Source organism: Pan paniscus, chromosome 15, assembly GCF_029289425.2.
Source record: "Pan paniscus chromosome 15, NHGRI_mPanPan1-v2.0_pri, whole genome shotgun sequence".
NCBI classification, from domain to species: Eukaryota; Metazoa; Chordata; class Mammalia; order Primates; family Hominidae; genus Pan; species Pan paniscus.
Genome location: NC_073264.2, coordinates 27,143,243 through 27,162,064, shown reverse-complemented (window position 1 = coordinate 27,162,064; position 18,822 = coordinate 27,143,243). Strand labels below are relative to the sequence as shown.

Genomic DNA, 18,822 nt, shown 5'->3' with positions numbered 1-18,822 from the left:
GCAATATTTAATATTCTCTATAGCTCAATCATCACCAAGCTCTAGCCACGCTAGAAAATAGACTTTGAATAACTAGAACTGTCTCAGCTAACTCACCCTACCTGGAAATAGGAAATCACCACAGGATTGTGATAATCTTTGAAAGCTAGTACTTTGGGCAGGGTAAATATTGGGCTCATGCATGATGCATACTCATGCAAGGACTCATAGCGTATCTCCCTCAATTGTAACTGAGTTACAAAGTTGTCTTGACTGTGTATATTGGAATAAAATGGACTAATATTCATTACAAATAAACCGTACCCCAAACAGTTCTTAGAATAGATACTTCCAAAGAGCTGACAGAACAGAGCACTATTACTTTTACATTATGTGCCCTCCTTATCCAAGGATAAGGCAATACCCTAGACCTAACATTTATGACAGCCCCTAAAATAGCCACCAAGAAACGGTGTATTTAATTCTTAGTCTTTCAATATTTTTTAAATGTTTTTCAGGCATAAGCTAGAGTTACTCATTCTTGCCTCCTTCCATATTGCTTGGATCAGTGAAGACAGTTATCTTAGCAGCAAATTAATGTTAATTTCACTACACAAAATTTTGAATAAAATTGAACAAGAGTAGCGATACACATAAAAGCCACATCTTAGGCTCATGGGCTATGCACGTATTTTTTTAGTTGACATAAATCTTGGAAAAATTTCCTTGTATAGCTGTGACCAGTAAATTATAACACTCCTGAAGGACTCAGCTAGGTTTTTTGCATCCCTATAATTTCAGATGACAGAATATCTGACTAGTAGTAGGTACTCAATAAATACTTGATTAAAAAATTAAGCCAATGGGACATTGTGACCTATGTTTTGTCTCTTAATGTAACACCATATCTTGCAGAATTTTAACAATTAGTCATATCCACGGAGTATATAATAAGCTAGCTAGTTCTTCAACACTGACTTGGAAAAAGTTAACTTATTTCATTCCTTTTTACCCTAGACATGTTTCACAGCGTGATCTATATGTAACCCTTTTAAAGGAAACCGGTCTTCTTAAGTCTCTTCAGAAGCTAAAAGGATATTTATAAAAGAAGAAATGATGATATACCTCAAACCATGGGTATGGAACCGGAAATAGCAATTTGACCACAGAAGTTTTTTCACAACTCATATACTACTACCCAATGATCTAGGATCCATGTGGCCTCACAAAATATATGAGAATAGCCACTCATAGTGTCAATCTTTAGAACCTGAATGAAAAGAAAAAAAAAATATGGTGAGAAGAGGAAATGACAGAGGAGCACACAATGGTGATGGTGGTGAGGACAGAGATGTGGTAGTTGAAATCTATTAATGGTAAATCACTAAAAGAAGACCCTAAAACTCCTAAAATCCTTAAATGACCTTGAGTTTGGATCCATTTCCTTGAGGGCCAGTCCTATTACTGATCATCTACTTAGATATCTATGAAAGCCCACTACTGAAACCACTCCATATGTATTCTTTTTTTTTTTTTTTTTTTTTTTTTTTTTTTTTTTTTGAGACGGAGTCTTGCTCTGTCGCCCAGGCTGGAGTGCAGTGGCACAATCTCGGCTTACTGCAAGCTCTGCCTCCCAGGTTCAAGCTATTCTCCTGCCTCAGCCTCCTGAGTAGCTGGGACTATGGGCGCCCGCTACCACGCTCGGCTAATTTTTTGTATTTTTAGTAGAGACGGGGTTTCACCGTGCTAGCCAGGATGGTCTTGATCTCCTGACCTCGTGATCCACCCGTCTCGGCCTCCCAAAGTGCTGGGATTACAGGCGTGAGCCACCGCGCCTGGCCCTCCATATGTATTCTTAAGCTGGCTTTTCTTTAGCTAGCTTAAGTAATACTTTATTCCTCATAATCAAATAATCCTAGTGAAAAGTACTTGGAGTATTTTCACATTTGTGAGTAAGTTAAAGATGTTTTGTTTTTTGCATTACTTAGCCCTCTTCTCTCAAAGGATGATTAAGGGAGATGAAGGGAAAAACAAGGAAGGAAGGATACTAGAAAGTTAGGTAAGGTCTTACTAGTCTTCCAGAATCCAGGACAGACCCTCACTGATAACCGTAGGCTTCCTTCTGCTTATTGGATGGATGTAATAATTAGCATCAATATTCTGTGTATCTGAGATGAGCTGTATAGACTGGGAAGTCTTATAAAGGCTAGGTCACAAGATAAATCTAGGAAAAACTTAATAGATACTTCTTAATCTGTAATGTCAATAAAAATAATCTGAAAGTCACATTAGAAATGCAAATTCTTATTCAATAGATGTAAACTAGGGCCTAAGATTCTACATTTTCACAAGCTTCCATGTAATTTCAATGCTGCTGATCTGTCCAATACATTTTGAGTAGCAAGAATGAAGGGACCCTTTATATAATTACACAACCATTCTCATTTATTCTCTGCAGGATAGTAAAATAGAAGATGACCATTGAAACCAGACAAATTCACCATTTCCAAGTTGTGTGGCTTTGAACAACTCATTTAGCCTATCAACATTTTTGTTTCCTCATTTGTAAAATGGTGAGGATAATATTTATCTTGCAGAATTCTAAAAATTAAATGTTATGAAATATGTAAATTTCACAATAGCTCCTAAGCAAGTGGTATTTATTTTTCAATTTATTCGCTATGTTAATTAGCATTTATTGAACAGTATGCAATTTTCTACAATAAATGCTGGAGAGGAAGAAATACATGATCTCTGCTCTAAAGAGTTTATAAACCAATAAAAGTAAAAAATTGTTTACAGGGTTATATCTTGTGACATATAATAAAAAAATGCCATAGAGAAAAACAAAATGCTTTGGAGTTTTAAAAAAGGCAGGTTGACAGAGAGGAAGGAGAAAAAGGTGGAAAAATCAGAGAATGTTTCAAAAAGGAGGCTGCATTTCAACTAAATCTGTATTGTTGGATAAGAGTTCATCAAACAGAAAAGATGGGGGCTATCATTTCAAGTAAAGGAAGAAGCTTGTAGAAATCATGCTATGTGAAAACTGTGGCTTTTTAATGATACCTCCAGAATTTCAATGTGGCAAAACTAGGTTGAATTGGGAGGAGGCAAGGAAGACAAAGCTAGCTGCATTTAAAAGCAAAGGCCTTGTATGACATGCTGGGATCCTGGGACAGTCTGCACCTCCTAATATAGCTTTCATCACACCTTATTTACAATTAAAAACTAGCTCATGTATAAGTCTGCAACTCTAAGATAAAAGTGTCTGGTCCATAATAGGTACTCAATGAGTTCTTGTTGACAGAATAAATGCATAAATATTAAGGGGAGAGAGTTCTTGGGGAAGGGGGAAAAAGGCCTAAAATCATATTCCGCAGACGGATCCCATAGACAGCTGCCTGCTCTGCTTATCCTGCAGTGACCTTAGCCCATGTGGGGGCTCTAGCATAAATATATGTCTTAGAGCAACACCAAGCATTTTTTATTTGGCATGATTGTTACATTATATAACAGAAACAACCATCCCATTATACAATCTATTGCATGCATTCCATTTGGCCTCCCTGTGATGATTCAATCCCTTAGTGGTGCTTAAGATGGTAAAGGTTGAGAGAAACTATTATACTCTAAGCAGATTGAGATCATCAGATGAAAACTATGGTGTGTCACAATGCACCCACCATCGCTTGTAACACAAAGTTCAGTAATATAGCTTGCAGCTACTGGTTGATTAGAACAGCTTTCCAGACCAGGACTTCTGCTTTCCTAACACACAGAAGCACAAGGCTGCTTGTTTTCCCGAAGAAGCAGAATGGCACAGTCTCCAGTGAACAATATGATTTCGATATAGAAAGCCTGCTTACATCTGACTTCATTTTCATTCCATCTATTGATTTCTTCAGGATTGTGCACATGTATTGGAATATCTTTACTGAATCCCCCAGGCATTCCAAGTAAACATAAACAGAATAATTAGGAATAATAGTAAAAGAATAATTGTAAAGCAGAGCATGTCTTCATATTATATTAGAAACAGAAACCTTGGACTTATCCGATGGAACTATTTTAGGGCTGGCTTTAGGCAGAATTAAGCAGGAAAAGCTCATCTACAACAGGACAGCACAGTGGTGAAGGGCATGAGATGGAGGCAAGTCATCTGGATTTGAAACTCTGCTTGAAGACTTTCTGGCTTTGTGATTTGGGATGTATTGCTCAATCTTTCATGCTCCAAGCTCATCATCTATAAAGTGGGAATTATACAATTACTTAACCCATAAGGATATGGAGAGTTAATCCATGAAATATTACTTAGAATAATAATGACACTTGAGAGCTTAATATATGTTAGCTATTCTTATAATCTTCAGGGCCTCCACTCTGCTAATTCAGTAAATATCCCTACTTCCAGAGTACCTCATTCTATATTTTAAATGTCTCCAATATTATTTTTGTCCTTTTGCATACTTGTATTTCTAGCAAGAGTTCGAGTCATTTATGTTTGTGTAATTGTGTCCTCACAAAATGTTGCCCTTGTCCAAAACCTTTTTATCTTTCCTTTCGTCTTTCACTGTGAAAAGAAAAACACTCTTTAAAAGTTATTAAGAAATCCACAGCATTAATAATCAAGTGGTGAGAAAACTCCTACCCCAGCCCACAGCCAAAGCCCCTGAAGTTACAGCAATATACAGTCATTCATGCAACAAATATTTACTGAAGTGTCAGATACTCCTGGATGCTGGGGGCACAAAGATAAATAAGGCAGTGTAGATGCTGAGTATTCACTGGGGAGCATGGGAGCACCAGAAAATAGAGCTTAAATCAGTCTCATGTAGGGGAGGAAATGGTGTCAGGAAAGGTTTTCTCCCTATATCCTTGTAGACTTTTCTAGAGTTGTTTAATGACACGCATCAGTTTTCTTTCGTTGTTTGACATTCAACTGGTTAGAAGACAAAGTCTTCTTTCTCATTCGTCAATAAATCCTAAAAACATATCCTTCCACACATCTATAATGCTCGGAGAACTGGAAAAAATATAATGATTGTCCAACTCAGAAGTTAGAGACTTGGGTCACATGCAGAAAACTTTCCTTTGGGTATTCCTTATTAACACCATGAAAGCAGCACAAATGCATCCATTCATTCACTCATTCAATTACTCCTCCTCACTGTGTGTTCCTGCACACTGCTAACTGTGCCCTCACAACCTGATATGGTTTGGCTGTGTCCCCACCCAAATCTCATATTTAATTATAACCCCCCTAGTTCCCATGTGTCATTGGAGAGATCCAGTGGGAGGTAATTGAATCATGGGGGTGGGTCTTTCCTCTGCTGTTCTCATGAAAGTAAGTCTCATGAGATCTGACGGTTTTATAAAGGGGAGTTTCTCTACATAAACTCTCTTGCCTGCCGCCATGTAAGATATGACTTTGCTCCTTATTTGCCTTCAGCCATGATTGTGAGGCCTCCCCAGCCATGTGGAACTGTGAGTCAATTAAATCTTTTTCCTTTATAAATTACAGTCTTGAGAATGTCATTATTAGCGTAAGAACAGACTAATGCACAACCCAAGTCAACAATGTTAGAGGAAACAGATCTATTAAAGAAAGTGTCCCTGTCCGTGTGGGAGCTAAAAATAGTTGAAGATGTATCTTATAGTAGAAATAAACAAAAATAAAATGAAATATATGATTAAATACAATTGAATTGTTTAATAAATGACTTGAAGTTCTGGGAAAAAACATCAGCAAAGATAGCAAATACCGAAAGTTTTACCTCAGGTGCCACTCATATCAACTGGAAGTAGATGCCTAGAAAACTGTGTTGCCAGTGATTATGTGACTGCCAGACTCAGAAGGAAACAGCTTAGGGGCCAATGTTGGTCATGTCACAAGAATCAGAAGCATCAGCAGTTTGCTACGTCTTTTTCATGGTGTGCTGGCTATGTAGCATGACAGTTAAGAAAAGTGGTTGTAATGTACTAGACTTGGATTCTGCTGCTTGTTAGCTCTGGGACCTTAGGAAATTTATTCAACTTCTCTGGGCCTCAGTTTTCTCAATTAAAAAGTGAAGATACTATATCATCTCAAAAAATGTTAGCTACTATCAATTAGTCTGTAGCTTCATGAAGGACAGAGCCAAGTCTGTCTCAGTCATCTTTACATCCCTGATATATGGTCCAACAAGCATCTTCTCTTCACACACACACACAGACACACACACACACACAAAATGGGAAGGGTATTTAAAAGAATTGGGACTGGAGAAGAACTATAAAAGATGGTTAGACTATTAAGTCAAGGAGCATGAGAGCAGAAGTTACTATTTGGGCAAAAACAAGTCGGCAAGACATGGAAACCAAATGAGTATGACAGTCACGGACTAAAGAAGAGACAGACAAGCCAGAAGGAAAGATAAATAGTATCCAAACAACCTCGACTTTGGAAAACACTAAGAGATCATCTCATTTATATTTCGTTTTGTGAAGAAAGACAACTGAAGCTCAGAGGAGTTTAAATAGCTTATAGTGGGAGATACTGGCATAGCTAAGATTACAACCCAGATTGCCTGACATATACTTCAGTGCTCACTTGGGAAGGAACTGGAAGAAAACGCTGGGAAGCTGGTCTAAAATCATATGATAGAGTTCTCCATATGGAAAGTTCACTCCTTACGTGATGAGGATCTCTCTGCTCTGTTACCAACAGAACAAAGTAGAATAAAATTCCCTGGAGGGCTCCTTTGTGGGACATGGCCACGGATAGTGAGGCCACAAAGCAAGCACTGTTAATCAGCAAGAGTCAAGAATATGAACTAAAAACATTTCAAGCTTATTTATACAAAAAACAGTACCCAACAGTGTTGGTAAGTGGGGGAGCAATGGGCTGATGCTTGATTTAAGTGGAGATTAGATAAGGAAGCTAGGAGAATTTCCTTTACCCTGAAAACACCACATTGTATTTGTAATGTGCCACATACTATCTGAAAGTGAAAACTACACATAATGCTTTGCTTGATACTTTGTGGGCTTTTTTTGTTTGGGTTTTTTTTTCTTTTATGAAGAGCTCAAGATATGCTCTTAGATATTACTATTACTCATAACATCTATGCCCTTTTCTTTAGGGCCAGACATATTTTTAGTCTCATTTTATAATGGAGCAACACTTAATAGTCAAATATGAAAAACATTCTGGTTTATTGACTCCTATCACCTTATTTCTTACACTTGATGCTTGTCCTACCCAAAGACAAGAAACCAGCACCAAATGTCTTCCCTAGGTAGGTAAATGTTGCTCATTTTTATTTGTCATCTAATAAATAAATGCCAGATTTGGAGGTGGAACCTTCAAAGTGAAGTTGCCTCATCCTGAGAAAATGTTGGTGTCTGTTTACATCCATATATTAATGGAATAATCTTCCAGATCAGTCAGAGTACTTGAGACACAATCAGTGATACATATGCCCCCATTGTTCTTAATTAGCTTCTGATTAAAATGTCTTCTCATGCTCTTCAAGCTTAATTGTTGTCATTGACATCCATGAAAGTACTCTTGCAAGGATTTCTGTATTGAGAATTAGAGGCAGGGAATCTATAGTGAAGCACTGTGTCCCCAGGAAGTTCTTCTCTCTCCCCTGATTATAATCAGTCTCTGACTGCCATCACACAAGAATGATAATACCTAGGTAATAAACACCCTGAAGACATACTGTGACTGTAATATTTGGGTTCTTCAGGCTAAGGGGCCCTGCAGTGGCAGGCTTTTGTGTTCAGCAGTGCTCAGCAGTTCCATCCCGAATTTTCTTTCATCAGTAGATAGCGTTTACTTCTCTTCTCCATTGGGATGTAAGCATTGCAGAGAAGAATTTGGGACTAAATTCCACCATAGTGTTCTTTGCAGTGAACCTAGGGAATTTTTTTTTTTTAAACATGGATGGTACCCTTAGCCAACTGCATAGCAGATTTGTTTTTCTAAGTCTGGATGTGCATTGCAATCTTTGGGAAGTATTTTTTAGTCACAGATCCCTAAGCCATTTCCTAGTCCATTTAATCAGAATCTGTACAGAGGTTAAGAGCAAGGGCTCTGGAGTCAGCAGTCTGAGTTTGTATCCTGACTCTAAAATGCAAACCTGGGACAGGTATTTAAACCCAGTGCCTCAGTTTTCTCATGTATGAAAATGCAGTTAATTATATCTACCTCATGAGGGTGTGCTTAGAATAGCACCTGTCCCATATAAACACAATTTAAGTATTGGTTATGATGGTGGTAGAGGAAATGGAGCTAGGACTTGACTAAATCCTTCCTGAAGCCCATCCTACTCCTGCACATTTTAGATTGGGAAGTCAATAAACCCCTTTTATTTTTTAACTCTTTTTGAGTTTGGTTGTTCTGTTATTTTCAACTTACATGGATCCAGTGCTTAGGCTAGGCTGAGCAGCCTCACCTGGGCATTCTACCAATACAACAGAAAAAGCACCAGTCAGAAAACTTGAGTCCTAGTCCAAATGCGACTCTATCTAGGAGCATATGATTTCAGAAGCCTTGGCAGTGTTAATTTGATTACAGATGAGTGTGGGCATTGACATCCAATAATCTACGTACTAAAATGTCTCAGCCCTCAATTCTGTTTATCTAATATATAAGGAGACTGAACTAAAAAAGCCTGAAGGGTGGTCAAGCTTAAGGAGTCAACATTTCTAATCTTCTCCTGGAGGCCAAGGGGTGGACTGAATTTTGTAGTGCATTGTACAAGCTCTTCTTCTCTTGCAGAGGAGTGTGATTCCCCTCCTCTTTGAAGATGAATAGGAGGGAGGTGTTGAATGCTGCTAATTCTCAGAATGGAAACCAAGGTAACAGGAGAAAACAATACCAGAGACGTGCTGATTCTAGACGGCTTATGAATACAGAAATTACCTGTCTTTGTTACATGTTTGGAGCTGAGCCTTCCTATAATTTATCTATGCATCTCAAGAGGCTTTATACAATACACTGAGACATTTTCTTAAGTAGAAGAGACTAAAAAACAACATTAAAAAAAAGCAACCATCCTTTTTGTCTGATTGTTCTTCCATGCTGCTTGTCCAAGACTGGTTTAAGGTAACCTGACTGTGCACATGAGTGCTTCAGGCTGTGGCCGTGCGGTATCCAAACACCCATTTGAGAAGTGAATTCTAAAACAGGGAACACAGACTGACCACTTAAAGCCTTAATGTTTAAAATCAGTACTTTTCAGATAAAAATCCAGTTTTCTGGCCACTGTAGAACAAAAATTGGAAGATCTGGCAACACCAGATTGGCATTCCCCATCACAACAAGAGGCTAATACTGAGCAGCAGCTGCCCCAGGACTGCGTCCAGTTTGCTGCAGTTCCCAACCTCCCTGACATCAGTGGGACTCAGAGGCTGGCAGTATTCAACATTTAGCTTCTGCTCTTGTCTTCTCACACTTGGCCAGACTCACTCATTTCTACTAGTTGTTAGACATTCATAGATATTTGAGTTTGTAACTCTAGCTTGCCTTTAAACTTTGTCCACATCCCAGCTGATGGGTCTAAATTTACCTTTCTCAAAATCAAGTGGAACGCTTCCAATGGTACCACAAATAGTGGGGAAGAACACTGGCTCTATGATGTCATATAATCAGTTTAACTATTTACTTTCCAATAATTCCAGATGAGATTCTATAGGCATAGTAATGTTACTGCATGTATTATGAACTTCTAATGTGGACTTAGACCTTTGTGTATCACAAAGAAGTGATGGTTCTTTAGATCACCTAAAGAGATGAATTGAGGAAGACTTCTGGAATAGGCCTCAAATAGCTTTAGAGATTAGCCTGAAGCCTTCTCTGCATTTTCCTCATTTCCTTTATGGAGCTTAGGTCAGAAACTGCTTTTCCAGCACCATCTATTAGGAGCACATGAAATGTCAGGCCAGATTTATGGATTCAGGACTTGACATTGGATCATAATTCAGTTTAGAGTAGAAGGAACAAGAATGCCACAAATGACTTGGAGCCAATTCCTTTGTGGTGACAAGAACAACACTAAAAAGAGAGCATTGGTTTCTTAAGCCGAGCTACTCTTCTTTCCACCCCTGCCCCAACTCTTGTTTTGGTACATATACTGGTTACAAAATACTAAGTATGCAATTACAACAAAGACCTAAAAATCTGCTTACCATTTCTGCTACTTTTTTCAGACATCTGACTGTAAGCCTTGTCTCTATTACCACCATGTCCTGTCTTTTTGGTCCTCCCAGTTCCTCACTGCTACTGAATCTCTCTGCTTTTATGGGTGGCTGCACCCTTCACCAAATTGTGACTGTGTGAAAAGAGCACATCTTATGCATTATTGCTCCCCCAATTCCTAAGCATGTTACTTCTGCACTGTAGAAGCTATTTATAGTTACTTAAATGATTGATGGCCTCCAGTACGTCAACCCTTCCTCTCATTCTAGGACATCAGTTTATTTCTGAGTTCATTTACTTCACTACCAAACTCAAACCCCATCATTAGCCATCTTAGTGAATTCTTGCATTTCGTTTTCTCTCATCTGTCTTTGCCAAGTTACCAGACTGTCAAGGGTGACCAGAAGTAGCTCTGTAACTAGAAGTTTTGAAGATATGTTTATGTGTTCTAAAGCAAATACACTCTGTAAAATAGTAACTGATACTTCACAGACATATAGTATAATACTTCTAGTCAGTCAGTTCTATCATAGCACATATTCCCCAAATGCTCTAGAATCTTCAGTTTCCCAACATCCCACACTCTTCAGTCTTATTAGATGAACTAATCCACCTATGAAATTTAAATAACCTCATTTTCGCTCCCTTAATTTCCTATTTCCCTTTTTAAAATATCATTGCATTGTTATTTTTCTATTTTTATTTGTCCATCTTTGTTATCTAATTGATCTATTTGTTCATTTGTTCCTTCCCATCCCATAATCCCTGGGACTTTTTTCTGAATCCCTCATCTTCTCTCTTACACTCATCCTCCCTCTCTCTCTTTTCCTCTCCATTTCTATTCTGTTTGTTATTGTCTTACTTTCATTCGCTTCTTTTATCTACAGCAGCTCTTTCAAATGTTAACTGTGAGCTCACAATTGGCAAGTGCAAGCTGTTTCTAAATTCTGTTCCTCTTAAACCCTTGCATTTTTCAGTGCTGTTTATCACTTATTTTATATTCTTTGTAACAGTAACTTTTTTGACACTGCCACATTTTTGTTCTATTACCCTTTCAAATACTTCTTACCTACTTCCCATTTGTGGCTCCTCCTTAATCCCACACTCTCAATCACACAGATTTCTAATCAATTTTGTTTCTTCCTTCTACTTTGTACCCCTTGTGCAATCAGTCCCCAAGTCCTGAAGTGTACTTCAGGGGAGAAGAGACACATTTAACTTGCCATGTTGTCATCTAGTATTCAATTTGAACATCTCAGTCTCTTTTCAGGTGCCTAAGATGTTCTAGAAATATACTCTGGAAAACTTCGAGTCAGATATTAAAATCAGGAATGGGGCTAAAGCTATAAAAATCAGAAAAGTAGTTCACTAGTTGACATATAACAGGTGAGATGATGCTTGGGCATATTTATCTTCTGCTTCTACAGCTAGGTGGGGATTTAGTTCAGAGAAAATACATTTCTCATGCCCAAGCTCCAATTTACTCCCTTCCTACTATGAGGAGAAAAAGGAGAAATAAGTTTTTTGTAATGAGGGATCATTTCTGTAGCAAGCAAGAGAAATCCAGCTCAAACAAGCTTAGGCCAAAGTAGGGGATGTATTCGCAGGCATGATTACACTTGGGAAAGGGAAGCAGTGGCTCTGGGAAAACTAGAACAACTGATTATTTCTTATCCCCTGACCATACTTTTCTTTCACTTCAACTATGTTCTCTTTGGTTAACTTTTTTGACGATACTTGAATCATGGCAACTTGAAGTCTGGGTTCATCTAATCTCCTTTCCTTCAACACAGAAAAAAAATCTGTTTCCTGTAGCTCCAATTTGAAAAAAGAAAGTAGAAAAGACTTTTGTAGGGCCAGTTCAGGAGATATACAAGGTGGGCCTCCCTAATCAGAAAATGTGGAACTTGAAATGTTCCAAAACCCAGAAGTTTTGAGCACCAACGTGATGCCACAAGAGGAAAACTACACACCTGAAATCATGCAATAAGTTGCAGTCAAAATGCAGACAAAACATTGTTTCCTAAGGCTATGTGTATAGATGTATACGAAACATAAATAAAATTCTTGTTTAGACATGGGTTCTATCCCCAAGATATGTCATTATGTATGTGCAAACATTCCAAAATCAAAATATATATGTATGTGAAATCTGCAACACTTCTGGTCCCAAGAATTTCAGATAAAGAATATTCATCCAATACTAACTGCTCCCCCAATATCCCAATCCATCAGATTGCTTGTGCATATAGGGTCATACAAGAAGCTGACAGCTCTCATTTGCATAAAACAAGATCCATAAAATGAGGACCTATATAGCACCAACCTCAAGCCAAAATCAGTCCAGACCCAACACTTGATCCTTATTTTAGTAGAATGACCAATCTTTATAAAGATTTGCTCTCAAATTTTAAGCATCCTTTCTTTCAGCCAGGAAAGTTGATTTTAATCTTTTAGTCCTGAAAATTTAACTGTTCCTAGTTTAAAAATCAGGATTTTATGTCATCTATGGATACTGAGTTCAGAGAGAAAGATTAAGTGCAGCCCTTGCTAGTCTTAGAATATCAGAAATCAAAATTACTTTGATAGAATTCACCAAATGGATTACATGGCAGTGGTACTTGCATGCATTTTACAGGTGACAGAGCAATTCTGTAAAACTCTTAAAACTGTCCATCAGGCTGGACTTAGGTTGAATTAATGTGGTGGTTGGGATTGCACAGGCCTGCAATAGAAGACAAGTGCAAAGCCATGCTGTTTCTCTGCTCCCTCTTCCCTCTGTTGTAGCATTGTCGCTGCCACTTTCTTCCATCACTAGACACCCCTAAGGAACCAAATGCCTCCATTACACTAAGACTTTCCCTTTATTTGAGGTCAGAGACATAAATTGGTGAAGAAATCTTTTTTTCACAGTACAAATTCCACATAAAGTATTAATTCCCAGATTATAACTCACTTGATATGATACCTAAATGATTAAAAATTATTCCAAAGACCTGGATAATACACTTATAAACTTAAGGTCCCATTCTGACAGTCTTTTGTCAGCAAAATACTAAAGGGAGAGAAAAGTCCAGCATATTAGATTGTGGGTTACTATATGTGTCTGAAAATAGATGAAATGGAAATTTCAGAAAGCCAAACAATCAAATAGAGAGATAGCTGCCCCCATGCTTCTCTCAAATGGAAATCTTCTTTTTTGGGGTAATGCAATTGAAAACAATTTTCTATGTAAGACACAAAAACCACAGTTGAGAAATAAAAGTTTATAGAATCAGAAAATTCTTTCCAATCCATCTACCACAAAGGCTGATAAAAGTCAAAGCTTGGAACAAGTCAATACAGACCCCAATTCACAAATTCAGCTTGCTTTAGCTACTGCTGCCACTTTTTTTTTTTAATTGGATACTCAAGGTCAGTAGTTGTAGAATCAGTAATTGATAATGCATTGTGTTAAACTCACATGCGTAACAGTGAATTCTGTAACAATGCCTGCTATAGTAAGAAACTGTTGTTAATGCCTTCAGTGTTCCAAACAAAAAATAATACTAATGAATCTGCTGAATACTGATGGAAAGGATGTAATACACATTTCCACAGAAATGTCTTGTAATTTGGGATTAATTAATGTCCAATTATTGTAAGCTGTTACTAATAAATTTTAAAAGTCAGCTCTGCACTTCCATTTTGTAATGTTTTTATAAAATGGAACATTAGATGTTTTTAATCTTGTCTGTTCTTGCAAAATACCCCAGATAACATGCTGTTTTGCATTTCAAATAATATATACTCATTTAAATGCAAAACCAGGGTCCAATCAGAATAAGATGGCAATCAAATTACAATATTCAATGAAGAGTTTGCCAAGCTGACTTCATTAGTAAACTATCATGAATTTCAAGATCTTACAAGGTTTCTATTTGTTTGTACAACTGCAAAGGCCTCAATTACAGAGATTTGAGAGAGTCTAAAAATAACATCAGACTAATTAAAAGTTTCAGCCGGATTTGGGCTAGCACTGTTTTGAAACTCTTTTTAATCCATTTGACTTTCAAAATGGACTTAGGAAGCTAAGGCTCTGTTTTTAAACTATTGAATTAAAAACAAACAGGCGAAAAAGAAAACAAACAAAAAACAGTGAAACCCGGAGCCTTCCTCTTTCTGGTATCTAAGAAAACACAGAGGACTGTTCAGATCTGTCTGAAAAGACCAGCCGTGAGAGTGCTGCTCCATGTCCTCTTGGGCTCCTAGGGGAACTCGGTGTCATTTTCTGGCATTATTGTGCATGTTGAAAACAAGCTGGAAGAGGCTGTAGCTTCAAGTTGCTGAATCTTTGAAAAATGCAGGCAAGAACTTCAGTCTTTGAAGTCATTTTCCCTTTGGGAGGTAAGATCCAGGTAATCAGGAAAAGCTCAGGAGGTCGGGCTATTATGATAATGCTCTGACGGTGCAGTTGTTGCTCAGGATATTACATCTTTTGGATCATCAAACTTTGTGGAAACTCCCAGCAAGGCTTGTCTCAACAGGTGCTTTCTTTGTTTGACAAACAGGGCAGTGATAGGGTGTGGGATAGAAAGTACTTAGGTTGCCAAATTTTTTTCACATTTATCAGTGCAGTAGTGTGGTTCACTGAACATGGCAATGTGGGAAAGGCTGCTGGATTCTTTTTTTTTTTAATTTTATTGTAAGTTCCAGGATACATGTGCAGAATGTGCAGGTTTGTTACATAGATATACATGTGCCATGGTGGTTTGCTGCATCCATCAATCCATCATCTAGGTTTTAAGTCCCACATGCATTAGCTATTTGTCCTAATTCTATCCCTCCCCTTGTCCCCAGCCCCCAATGGGCCCCGATGTGTGTTGTTCCCCTCCCTGTGTCCATGTGCTCTCATTTTTCAACTCTCACTTAAGAGTGAGAACACATGGTGTTTGGTTTTCTGTTCCTGTGTTAGTTTGCTGAGAATGATGGCTTCCAGCTTCATCCATGTCATTTCAAAGGACATGATCTCATTCTTTTTTATGGCTGCATAGTGTTCCATGGTGTGTATGTGCCACATTTTCTTTATCCAGTCTATCATTGATGGGCATTTGGGTTAGTTGTAAGTCTTTGTTATTGTAAATAGTGCTGCAATAAACATATGTGTGCATGTGTCTTTATGGTAGAATAATTTATAATCCTTTGGTTATATACCCGGTAATGAGATTGCTAGGTCAAATGGTATTTCTGGTCCTAGGTCCTTGAGGAATCGCCACACTGTCTTCCACAGTGGTTGAACTAATTTACACTCCCACCAACAGCATAAAAGCGTTCCTATTTCTCCACATCCTTGCTAGCGTCTGTTGTTTCCTGACTTTTTAATAATCACCATTCTAACTGACGGGAGATGGTATCTCGTGGTTTTCATTTGCATTTCTCTAATGCAAATGATGATGAGCTTTTTTTCATATGTTTCTTGGCCATATAAAAGTTTCTTTTATACCTCTTTATATTTCTGCTTGAACTGCCCTTGTTTTTTCTTTCTTCAACAGAGTTTTAAGCAATCTTGAGATTTTCCATAAGATATGAGATTTTCCATATGAAATGATTGTCTTTAAAGAAATGCTAACTTCTTACTCTAAAGCATCACAAAAATAAATCTCACTAATTTCAAGGTTTCCAAAGTTAAATACTATAAATACTACATTCATTAAACTCCTATTCTGGAGGTTATATAGGTATCAGAGCATCTGTCACTGCCACAGAGAAACATTAGCGGTAGCTAACAGCTTGAGGAAGAGTACAGCCTTGTAATTTGGTTTTATGTTGTGCCTATTAATGTACAAACTACGATGCAAGTAGCGTTTATTCCTATGCCACTTAAATGAACAAAAGTGAGATTGTGGCCAAGGCAATGATATCATCATAAACTGAAGGAGGCAAGTGTGCCTTTCAGATCATCAGTGTAATGGTTGTGAGCCTCATTTCACAGGCTGGGTTTTCTTTAGAGGACTTCTTTTATGGTTACGTATTTTTAAGGGCAATAACTCATGAATAAAATATCGATGAGTGAGGGAACTCTAAACTCTTGTAAAGCTAACTCAATTATCTATGCAAATGGGAGCATGGGTTGCATAAATCAACGACTTCCCAAGCTAATTCTCTGGTTTCAATTTAGCCAATAGTTGCCATGTTTCATCTTTTCTCTTCAACAAACCCTCTACTTTCTCTCTAACCAGAACTGTAGCTAAACAACAAAATGGATCAGCTTGCATTTCATCTCACCTTCTCTTTTTATCCCTAAAGGCATGTCTGATGGATGGAAATAGTCTAAAGAGGTGGCAGGAGGAAATGAGGGAAGCAAAAGAGCTGGAAAGCCCACCAGCTGGATAGCAAACCCCTGAAAAGTCCAGTATTGGGGGGAACTCAAATAATTTCTAATTTTTATCAGAATCATGTCAAAATTTAGCAAATTCCAGTGTTAAGGCTGACAGAAATTATTTGGCAGTCAGATTTCACTTGTAGGGGGTTTTCTATTTGACTGGATTTGTGCTGAGTACAATTTGGGTGGATCTTTGCAAATGAAAATGTCCCTAAGTTAAAAAAAAAAAAAAGTACTAGATGATCAAAGAAAATAATAGAGTGCCATAAGAAACACAGAAGCTCCTTAAAAAGTAGCTACATCTAGTGGAAATTGTTAGAGGACTGGAAAAAAAACATATCATTAAATTTCAATAGATGAACAGAGCTGATGTAGGAAAAAGATGCCAGACCATTTCTATCAAAAAGAGATCAGAAAGCAGGAGAAAAACACCATCATTTTGTGGAAGTATTAGATGTGGGGTAATATAGAGCTCATCTGAAATATCACACAGCAGTCCCACTTGATGTTACCCACACACCATATTCCTTTATAGTGTTGTTAACTTGAGAATACCTTATGTATCAGTTTAGGTAGCAATACTCTTAGGGATTATAAGTGTTAATTTATCAAATAATTCCTATTTTAATAGAAGTTTTCCCAGTTTAACTTTTGAATATTTTAACTTCCTTTTCACCATAATGGAGAACTGATTTTAAACACAATTACATAGTGGTTTTTTAAGAGGGGTACCCGTACTTTTCCAAGAAAAACAATGATCAGGATGAAATTGAGATCATAAATGAAGGTAACTCATACTTTTAAAAAAAGAGATGGTACAAAGAGAGATCTAGTCAATTTATCAAAAGAAGAAATGAAATAGGTAGCTATTTGCAGACCCTGCTTTGCAGGAGGAAGACGCTCATATGAACATACATGAATGTGTGTCTTTTTAATGTCTACCCAATGCCCCCATGCCTTTCTAACAGAAATCCAGTATCCTTCACTGGATGTACACTGCCAGGATCTTAATATACAGTGACATAATAAAAAGAAAGAAAATGTTTCACTTTCTCTTTTTTCTGAGAGTCAGCCCTCATTGCTACCAGACCACTATTGTAGTTTTGTCTTTCTTGTCTCCAGCACTGCCTTGATTCCCCATCCATTCAAGCCCAGGTCTCCAGGCTCCTATACATTCTTTGAGCTCACTATATCCTTCCAATAGATTTGCTTTTGTTTGTTAGTCAAAACCATTTCTGTTGCTCTCAACAAAATAATTATGAAATATGGAATCTTTAAGGCAGCTTAGAAACTGAGAGAACATCAAATGTGGTAAGAAAAAGAGAGGATCAATGTCATCAACACAGAATTTTGAATCATGTCATTAAAAAAGAAAGTTGTTTGTTGTTGGCCCTGACTCACTATGGGAGTCTCAAGAGGTAAATGTGATGCTGAGAAGACAGTATCTCCCAAAGAGACGTTTCCCTGTACACATATGCTTGACAAGCACTTGTGTCCTCAGAGAAGGCTCTCTGTGAAGGTGTTAGACCAATGGTCTTCCGTCTTTTCCCAACCCTGCATGCTGGAGGGATGAGAAGAAAGCTCATCAACACTATGTCCCCTAGAAGTAGTGATTCTGAGTTCTGGAGGTAGATCAGAATAGAGCGAGGGGGGCTGGAAAAGCCTTTTAGGTGATTCAAATACTTTTCTCCCCAACACCTGTCAGTTTCAAAAGACAACTGCTTTTGATGTTAGTAGACACGTTAAAATAAATTTCAAAAGTAAGGTTAAGTACTGACTAAGCAAAGGAGTCACAAAAAATATACCAGCAGTAAAATATAACGTTATAAAATTCAAAAACAATTTAGTTACTCAGCCTTCTTATTTTAAGTTTGGAGACATTGAGGCAAAAATAGTTAGCACATTCTCAGAGTTAACACAGCTTGTCTGTTAAGTCAGGTATTAGGGCTCTTGGTTCTCGAACCATGGCCCATTTCATTAAGACACATTGCTTTCTTATTTTTAAAAATATCTTCCTCCAAATAATATTGATTCTTAGTGCTGGTGTATAAGAGTAGTTACTTTGATCCATCATGACATATTAATAAAGATCAAAGATCCATCATGATATATTAATAAAGTTGCATGTTATAGGAAAAGTATTACTTGATGAATTATTACCACTTTCAGTACCAAATCATGATCTATAAAAGATACCACATGCAGGTTGCTACTTAAATTATAGATATAATACCTGAAATATTAGGACCTGTGTCCAAAAATATAATTGGCAAATTTAACCCATATTTATTGATGG

General features: G+C 37.5%; 2 long non-coding RNA genes across 2 annotated transcripts in view; one reads left to right on the top strand and one right to left on the bottom strand.

The window, feature by feature from the left end:
- LOC134728883 (uncharacterized) overlaps positions 1 to 3,478 on the top strand; it is a 319,755-nt gene extending 316,277 nt beyond the window's left edge. Inside the window, exon 7 of the long non-coding RNA XR_010109741.1 lies at positions 997 to 3,478. This is a non-coding gene — a long non-coding RNA (uncharacterized LOC134728883). The remainder of the gene's footprint in view (positions 1 to 996) is intronic.
- LOC117975783 (uncharacterized) overlaps positions 1 to 18,822 on the bottom strand; it is a 265,988-nt gene that overhangs the window by 53,935 nt on the left and 193,231 nt on the right. The gene's annotated exons all lie outside the window — the stretch shown is intronic.